Source organism: Nomascus leucogenys, chromosome 12 (genome assembly GCF_006542625.1).
Source record: "Nomascus leucogenys isolate Asia chromosome 12, Asia_NLE_v1, whole genome shotgun sequence".
NCBI lineage: Eukaryota > Metazoa > Chordata > Mammalia > Primates > Hylobatidae > Nomascus > Nomascus leucogenys.
In genome coordinates, this window is record NC_044392.1 from 74,653,091 (window position 1) to 74,661,164 (window position 8,074).

Sequence of the window (8,074 nt, forward strand, 5' to 3'; positions counted from 1 at the left end):
CTCAGTGTGAGAACTTACTCATTACCATGAGGACAGCACCAAGCCGTGCATGAGGAATCCACCCCCATCACCCAAACATCTCCAGGCCTCACCTCCAAAACTGGGAATTGCTTTTTTTTTTTTTTTTTTTTGAGACAGAGTATTGCTCTGTCACCCAGGCTGGAGTGCAGTGGCATGATCTCAGCTCACCACAACCTCTGCCTCCTGGGTTCAAGCCATTCTCCTGCCTCAGCCTCCTGGGTAGCTAGGATTATAGGCACGTGCCACCATGCCCAGCTAATTTTTGTATTTTTAGTAGAGACAGGGTTTCACCATGTTGGCCAGGCTAGTTTTGAACTCCTGACTTCGTGATCCACCCACCTCAGTCTCCCAAAGTGCTGGGATTACAGGCGTGAGCCACCATACCCAGCTGGGAATTACATTTCAACATGATATTCGGAGAGGGCAAACACCCAAGTGATATCAATATGCTATTTAGCCTAATTCAGCATCAGATCCCAAAAACATGAGTGTACTCATTGCTGTAATAATATTGCTACTACAAAACTTTTCTATTATATCAGAACAGGCATATCTGAGTTACATACAAATCTCATTTTTTTATTTTCTTTTTTTTCATGTCTTGGATAGATAATGCATGAACATAGTTCAGAATTCAAAAGAGACAGTGAAAAGTATGCTTCCCTCTCTCATCTATCTAGACTCTGTTTCAATTATCCACTGAAGGCAACACTGTTTCTAGTGTTAGCTTTCCAGAATTTTTCTATGAATTATAAAGATGTATAGTCTTATAAGCCTGAAAATTGAATAATCTTTTTTTTTCCTTTTTCTTTAACCTACTGCATCCAGTTAATTCAAAAGTCCTAAATTCTATTTCAAAAGATTTGTGCATTTTATCAATACTGTGTCAGCATCTTTACATGTCTCCCTGACTCTGTTAAAGAGGAGAGACACTTTCCATGTAGCTACCAGAGCAATCTTTTTCACGTTGTGAAATACATTATAAAATATTAATATTATATAAAGATATATATATGAGATATAAATATATAGATATATATATATATACACATACACACATACAGCACACATGCACTCTTAATCTGTTCTGGCTGCTATAACAAAATATCTTCAACTGGTATATTTATAAACAACATGAATTTGTAATTCATAAACAACATAAATTTACTGCTCACAGTTCTGGAGGCTGGGAAGTTCAAGACCAAGGTGCCAGCAAATTCAGTACCTGATGAAGTTTCCTTTCCACCACAGAAGATGGTGTCTTCTCTGTGTCCTCAAATGATGGAAGGAGCAAAACAAACTCTCTTTTCTCAAGCCTCTTTTATACGGGCACTAGTCCCATTCATAAGAGCAGATCCCCTCATGACCTAATCACTTTCTAAATGTCTCAACTCTTAATACTATCACATTGGGTACTAGGTTCCAACACAGGAATTTGGGGGAATACCACCATTCAGACCATAGGACATACAAAATGGCATATATGATTTATATACATATTTTATATAAGACAACATTTCATATACCTATCACCCAGCTTACATCATAAAACATTACTAGCACTTGGGAAATCTACTTTGTGCCCATTTTTGGCTCACGTGTTTTGATGCTCTGTTTTTAGGCACATACACATTAAAGATTATTTCTTCTTAAAGAATTGACACCTTTATAATTATGTAATGCCACCCTTTATCCCTGATAACTTTCCTTGCTTTGAATTTGCCTCTATCTGAAATTGATATAGTGATTCCTGATTTCTTCTGATTAGTGTTAGCGTGGTATATCTTTCTTATCATTTACTTTTAATACACGTCTTTATATTTAAAGTGGGTTTCTTGTGGACAACATACAATTGCAAATTGTTTTTTATCCTTTCTGACAATCTTTGTCTTTTAATTGCTGCATTTATACCATTGACATTCAAAAAGATTCTTGAGATTGTTAGATTAATAACTACCTCTTTTGTTACTGTTTTCTATTTTTTGCTCTTGTTCCTTATTCCTATTTTGTCTTTTACTCTTTTCTGCCTTTTGTGGTTTTAATTGTGCATATTATATGAACTTTATTTTACCATATTTCTTCTTTGTGCCCTTTTTTGACAGCTTGCCTTTCCCTCCTTCTACCCTAGAGTGATTGCTTTTCTAGATACTGAATTCTCCATTGTCTTAGAATCAATTTATTGCACCCCAATAAAATAAATGTATAGTTTTGCATGCTTTTGAAATTTTCATGAAGAGAATTAAACTGATTATGTGTTTTTGTGACTTACCTTCTCAGTTCAAAGTTGCTTTGATAGTTGCCCATGTAGCAGTAAGGCATTGATTATTCCTTTTCACTGCTGTATAATATTCCATTATGTGACAACACCTACCTTACTTTAGCCATTCTTCTATCAATACACATTTCAATTGCTTGCAATTTTTAGACTATTTCTAATAATATTCCTATAAATATTATTGTAAATATATCCTGATGCATACATATGAGAGTTCACAGTTTATGTATCAAGGAAAGGAATTTTAAGTTATGGACATGTACATCTTCAAATTTCCTGAGTGATATCAACCTTTGTTCCAAAGTGATAGACTAACTTACACTTCCACCAACAGCACATAAGTGTTCCTATTGTTCCACATTCTTGCAAACACTACAGATTTTAAACTTGGCCAGGCACAATGGCTCAGGCCTATAATCCCAGCACTTTGGGAGGCCAAGGTGGGAGGATCACTTGAGCCCAGGAGTTTAAGACCAGACTGAGTACCTTGTCTTTTACAAAAAAATTAGCCAGGTGTGGTGGTGTGCATCTGTAATCCCAGCTACTTGGGACGCTGAGGCAGTGATAGTAGCAGGAGGCAGACAGATTCCTAGGCAGACAGGGTTGGTCCCCAGTGAAACCCAACCTTCAAGCCAAAGACAGCCAGAGCCTGAAAACTGGGCTGCTAGTTCTGCGTAGAGTCCATAACCCGGAGTGAAAACTTCCTCAATGCCTTTTAGCCAATCAAATGGTGTTTTTTCCAGGCTTACTCATGGACGAATCAGCATGCACTCCCCAACTCTGAGCCCATAAAAACCCCAGACTCAGCCACACATTGGGACTACCCTGCCTTCAGATAGGGGCTACCCACTTTGGGTCCCCTCTCCTGTCGAGAGTTGGTCTGTTGCTCAATAAAACTCTTCTCCACCTTGCTTATTCTCTGTTTGTCCATGTAACCTCATTCTTCTTGGATGCAGGACAAGAACCTGGGACCCATCAAAAGCCAGGTGCAAAAGGAGCTCTAACACTGTAGCCCTCCTGTGCTCTGCTGGCACTGGGCAGCCACCCCACATGATAAGAAGTGGTGGCAGAGCCAGGCCAACCCAGGAGCCTCAGGTCAGAGCAGGGTGTTAGGGCCGAATGAGTTGTAACACAAATGAGCTGAAGCATGTTCCTGAACGGCAGGCAGTGACATGCTCCCATTCACTGGACTGCAAGGGAACAGCTGCAATCCTTCTCAGGGCCCAGACCTTGGGACTCCCGAGCCAGAGCTATGACACACTGTAACAACCCCTTGCAGTCACAAGTGAAACTCAGGCAGAGGAGCTGCCAGCTATAGAGTTTTCCAAGTGGCAAAGTGGCACTGAAAGAATCCTATGTCAGCAGGAGGACTACTTGAGCCCAGGAGTTCAGAACCATAATGGTCAATATAGAGAGACTCCATCTCTACAAAAAAATTAAAAATTAGCAGGGCAGGATGATGTACACCTGTAATCTCAAGCTACCTGGGAAGTTGAGGTGAGAGGATCACTTGAGCCCAGTAGTTTGAGGCTGCAGTGAGCCATGATCACATCACTGCACTCCAGCCTGGGCCATAGAGTGAAACCTTGTCTCCTAGAAGAAAAAACTTTTGCCAGCTTCTAATAAGTGCAATATGGTATCTCATTGGGATCTTCATTTTCATTTTCATGATGATAATGTGATTAAGCATCTTTTCATGTCTCTTTTAAGTAGTGCTCTGGCTGCCTCCCACAAGTGGTTTACTTATGCAGTCTTTGTTATCATTCAATTATAAGTATTTTCTAATTTCTATTGTGATTTTCTCTTTAATCCATGGATTAATTTCTGAATATATAGCATTTTAAAGGTATATTTTTGTTACTGACATCTAACTTAAATGCATTGATGTCACTGAACATATTCTATTTGGTATTCATTCTTTGAAAACTTTTAAGAACTTGTTATACAAATAAGCATATGGTCAATTTTCATATATGTTCATGTTTACTTAAAAAGAATGTGTATTCCCTAATAATTGCATGAAATCAGTTGAATAAACATATTTTGAGATTCTACCAACTTCTAGGTCTTTTCTAGAGTTGATCACATGGCTTTTAAGAGCTCTTTGAACCACAGAAACACAAAGATGCAGGTTGCACCTAACCTCATCATTTTGGCTGACATCTACCTTCAAGTAAAACCCTTGGGGAAGAACATTATAATTAACTTCTGAAAAAGAAGAGAAATTAAGATTAAGTAGAATTCAACTTCCAATAAAGGGGAAGTGAGAAGAGGAAGAAAATTAAACTTATCTTAGCTCATAAGAGAAGGGGGCAAAAATCAAACTTTACAATGGAAGTCTCAAACTTGATATTATCCATATTGTAGCCAAATTCCTTCAAACTATATCTGAAAATCCTCTTTTTAAACAGAAAATTGTTTGGAACATAATGGTAGAAGAATTAAGCAAACGAAGAAACAAAACCACCATTCCCTCACATCTGTATGGTATGATATGATATGATATGATTGCCTAAATAGAAGATACAGAAGAATCTACAAATTACTAGAATTAGTAACAGTATGGCAAATGTGCTGATTATAAGATTAATATACAAAATTGTACACGACAGCAACAAAAAGTTAGAAAATTGACATTTTAAAAAGACATATCCAGCCACTACACATCTTTTAGAGTGGCCAAAATCCCAAACACCTACAACATCAAATAATGACAAGATTGTGCAGCAACGGGAACTCCAGACATTACTGGTGGGAATGCAAATGGCACAGCCACTTTGGAAAACAATTTGGCAGTTTCTTACACAACTAAACATACTCTTACCATCTGATTCAGTAATCACATTCTTGATATCTACCCAAAGGAGCTGAAAACTTCTGTTCACACAAAACCCTCTACATGGGTATTTATAGCAGCTCTACTAATAATTGCCAAAGCTTGGAAACAAGCAAAAACAAGCAAAATGTCCTTCAGTAGGTAAATGGATAAATAAACTTTGGTACATCCAGAAACTTAAATGTATTTCACTAAGTGAAAGAAGCCAGTCAGAAAAAGCTGTACTGTATTGGAATTATACAGTACAGCTTTTGAAAAAGACATTCTGAAAAAGGCAAAACTATGGAGACAAGAAAATGATCAGTGATGGCCGGGTGCGGTGGCTCACGCTTGTAATCCCAGCACTTTGGGAGGCCGAGGCGGGTGGATCACGAGGTCAGGAGATCGAGACCAGGTGAAACCCCGTCTCTACTAAAAATACAAAAAATTAGCCGAGCCTGGGTGACAGAGCAAGACTCCATCTCAAAAAAAAAAAAAAAAAATGATCAGTGATGACCAGAGACTGGGGTTGCGTGAAGGAGGGAGAGATGAATAGGCGGAGCACGGAGGAATTTTAGGGCAGTGAAACTATTCTGTATGATACCATTGTGGAGTCCCGATGAGTAAGCAACAAAAGGCAAGAACCCCAGGTGGGGAAGAACAATGAACAATTGTTCTGAGAGATGGCTAATCACAAACAACATGAGGACACAACAATCTTCCTGGGCACAGTGACCTCAACCACTGGCACAATGATTGGTTCTGCATGTAGCCCCCTTCAGCACTATAAAACTTCCCAATAAAACTTCCCTCCAGCACCTGCCTCTTTGCAGACAGCCCGTTCTCTGCTGTGCTGCCCTTTGCATCCTTGTGACGTATTTTCATACCCTAACAGATATGCCTTTCTTTACCTATGACTGTCTTGGTAAATACTTTTACCACCTGTGACACTGGTCACTACCTGCAACAATCATCATAGTGGACACATGTCATTATACATTTGTCAAAACCCATGAAAGGTACAATACCAAGATTGAATCTTAACATAAACAATGGACTTAGGATGCTAATAATGTATAACTGTGGGTTCGTTAATTTTAACAAATGTGTCACTCTGCTGCAGGATGCTGCTATGGGGAGTGTACTAGTCAGAGTTCTCAAGAGGAATAGAATCAATGGGATATACATATGTATACCTACATATATATATGTAGCCCATTGATTCTATGTATATCCCATTAATTCTATTCCTCTAGAAAAACCCTTGTATATATATGAGAAGATTTATTATGGGACTCACTCATTCAATTACTTGAGGACAAGAAGTCTCATGGTATGCTGTCTGCAAACTGGAGAATCAGAAAAGCTGAAAAGTTGGAGGTGTATTTCTGAGTCTGAAGGCCCAAGAACCAAGAGCTCCAATGTCCAAGGACAAGAGAAGATGGATGTCCCAGCTCAAGAGGAGAGAGAAAGAATTTGCCATTCCTTTGCCATTTTGTTCTATTTGAGCCCTCAACGGGTTGGCTCATGCCCACCCACATTAGTCAATCTGATATTTTTTGCTCAGTCTACTGATTCAAATGTTAATCTCCTCCAGAAACCCCCTCACTGATACACCCAGAAATTATATTTTACCAGCTAACTGGGCATCCCTTAGCCTAGTCAAGTTGACATATAAAATTAGCCATCATACAGAGATGACTATGTATATGTGGGAGTGAGGAATATATACAAAATCTCTGCACCTTCCATGAAATTTTGCTGGGAACCTAAGACTAAAACTAAAACAAAATCTATTTTTTTTAAGATTTTTTTTTTTGCTTGAAATCCCAGCAATCTGGGAGGTCAAGGTGGGAGGATCACTTGAGCCTAGGAGTCTGAGATCAGCCCTGGCAACATAGCAAGACCCTGTCTCTACAAAACATTTTAAAATTAGCCAGGCATGGTGGCATGTGCCTGTGGTCCCAGCTACTTGGGAGGCTGAAGTGGGAGGATCACTTGAGCCCAGGAGGTTGAGGCTGCAGTGAGCCATGGTCACATTGCACTCCAGCCTGGGTGACAGAGTGAGACCGTGTCTCAAAAATAAATAAAAAGACATTTTTCGTAGTAACAAAAATATAAAGTAACTAGGAATAGCAAAAGAAGTAGTCCTTTATGGAAAAAATAATAATACTTTATTAGAAGACTTGAAAGAAGACATAAGTAAATAGAGAGACATACCATGTTTATGAATAGGAAGATTCCAGATGGAGCTATGAATTTAACACAATCCCATTCAAAATCCCAACAAGTTTTTCATAGAACCTATATCAGTCAAAGCACAGTTACAGAAGCAGAACAAATTATACTACTTCACGTATAGCATAAGAAACTTACTATAATATACTCACTATCATTTCTCTCTTCCCAGCCTTTGTGCTACTGTTGTCATGCATTTCACATCTATATAAAATCTACACTACATTTTATTTTTGTTTCAACAGTCCATTCTGTTTTATTTAGTTATTTTTAATTTGTTTGTTTGTTTGTTTCTGAGACAGTCTCGCTCTGTCACCCAGGCTGGAGTGCGGTGGTGTGATCTCGATTCACTGCAACCTCCGCCTCCTGAGTTCAAGCAATTCTCATGCCTCAGCCTCCTGAGTAACTGGGATTACAGATGTATGCAAACACATCCAGCTAATTTTTGTATTTTTAGTAGCTGGGATTACAGATATTTAGTAGCTGGGATTACAGATGTGTGCCAACACATCCAGCTAATTTTTGTATTTGCCATGTTGGCCAGGCTGGTCTTGAATTCCTGACCACAGGTGATTCACCTGCCTCGGCCTCCCAAAGTGTTGGGAATACAGGCGTAAGCCACCGTGCCCAACCTCAATAGTTCATTCTCTTTTAAAGGGCTCTAAGTCATAAGAAAAATAAGTATGTATTTACCCATGGAGTTAGCATTTCTATTGTTCCTTTCC